Source organism: Trichosurus vulpecula, chromosome 2, assembly GCF_011100635.1.
Source record: "Trichosurus vulpecula isolate mTriVul1 chromosome 2, mTriVul1.pri, whole genome shotgun sequence".
Lineage (NCBI taxonomy): Eukaryota > Metazoa > Chordata > Mammalia > Diprotodontia > Phalangeridae > Trichosurus > Trichosurus vulpecula.
The window spans coordinates 310,124,027-310,126,280 of NC_050574.1; positions in this window are offsets into that span (position 1 = coordinate 310,124,027).

The window sequence follows — 2,254 nt, forward strand, 5'->3', positions numbered from 1 at the left end:
AAAGCCAAACAGGATTATATTTGATCCTTCTGGTAATAGGTAGAAACTGACGTTTATTTAATGGGGGTTGGGGGAGAGAGACATGGTCAAACCTGCACTTTAGAAAGATGAACTTGGGGGGGGGGGCAGAGCCAAGATGGCGGCTGGAATGCAGGGACTAGCGTGAGCTCCCCCCTGAGTCCCTCCAAAAACCTATAAGAAATGGCTCTAAACCAATTCTAGAACTGCAGAACCCACAAAATAGCAGAGGGAAGCAGGGCTCCAGCCCAGGACAGCCTGGATGGTCTCTGGGTGAGGTCTATCCCACATGGAGCTGGGAGCTGGGAGCTGGGAGCAGAGCAGAGCCCAGTGTGAGCGGCGCAGATCAACCAGACCAGGAGCCGGGTGAGCGGGCCCTAGCCCCTGAATCAGTGAGCTGTGGCAGTTACCAGACTTCTCAAGCCACAAACACCAAAGACTGCGGAGAAGGTTTGTGGGAAAAGCTGCAGGAGTGGAAGGAGTTCGAGGTTCAGCCACCGCCCCCAGGGCAGCGGAGGTGGGGCAGCTACAGCTGAAGTTACTTCCAGCCCTAGGCCCACCTGGTGGGAGGAATTAAGTGGCCAATCAGAGAAGGAGTACACAGCCTGCTGAAGATCTAAGCCCAGTCTGGGTTGGGGGTTCTTGGGGAAGGAGGAGTGCTGGTGTGGCAGAGCTGGCGCATGCCCCCAAACGTGGAAAATAGAACTCTTTAGTTTACAAGCAGTCATACCTCACTGAAAAACTCAAGGGTCAAGTTAGTTGGTTGGGAATATGGCCAGGCAGTGAAAACTCACCCAAATTCAGTCTCAGACTTTGGATTCTTTCTTTGGTGACAAAGAAGACCAAAACATACAGCCTAAAGAAGTCAACAAGTGCAAGAGCCTACAAGAAAGACATGAACTGGTCCCAGGCCATGGAAGAGCTGAAAAAGGATTTGGAAAAGCAAGTTAGAGAAGTAGAGGAAAAATTGGGAAAAGAAATGAGAAGGATGTGAGAAAACCATGAAAAACAAGTCAATGACTTTTTAAAGGAGACCCAAAAAAATACTGAAAAATACACTGAAGAAAACAACACCTTAAAAAATAGACTAACTCAAATGGCAAAAGAGCTCCAAAAAGCCAATGAGGAGAAGAATTCCTTGAAAGGCAGAATTAGCCAAATGGAAAAGGAGGTCCAAAAGACCACTGAAGAAAATACTACCTTAAAAATTAGATTGGAGCAAGTGGAAGCTAGTGACTTGATGAGAAATCAAGATATTATAAAACAGAACCAAAGGAATGAAAAAAATGGAAGACAATGTGAAATATCTCATTGGAAAGACCACTGACCTGGAAAATAGATCCAGGAGAGATAATTTAAAATTATTGGACTACCTGAAAGCCATGATCAAAAAAAGAGCCTAGATCTCATCTTTCAAGAAATTATCAAGGAGAACTGCCCTGATATTCTAGAGCCACAGGGCAAAATAGAAATTGAAAGAGTCCATCGATCGCCTCCTCAAATAGATCCCAAAAATAAATGATCTAGGAATATTGTCGCCAAATTCCAGAGCTCCCAGATCAAGGAGAAAATATTGCAAGCAGTCAGAAAGAAACAATTTGAGTATTGTGGAAACATAATCAGAATAACCCAAGATCTGGCAGCTTCTACATTAAGAGTTCAAAGGGCTTGGAATACGATATTCCAGAGGTCAATGGAGCTAGGATTAAAACCTAGAATCACCTACCCAGCAAAACTGAGTGTCATGCTCCAAGGCAAAATATGGATTTTCAATAAAATAGAGGACTTTCAAGCTTTCTCAGTGAAAAGACCAGAACTGAATAGAAAATTTGACTTTCAAACACAAGAATCAAGAGAAGCATGAAAAGGTAATCAAGAAACAGAACAAGAAAAAGAAATTGCAAGGGACTTACTAAAGTTGAACTGTTTTGTTCACATTCCTACATGGAAAGATGACGTGTATGATTCATGAGACCTCAGTATTAGGGTAGCTGAAGGGAATATGCATATGTATATACATATATATATATATATGTTTATGTGTGTATATATATATATATATAAGTGAATGTGTATGTATGTATGTGTATATATATATATATATATAAAGAGAGAGAGAGAGAGAGAGAGAGTGGACACAGGGTGAGTTGAAGATGAAGGGAAGATATCTAAAAGAAATAAAATCAAATTAAGGGATGAGAGAGGAATATTTTGAGAGAAGGAGATAGGGAGAGAT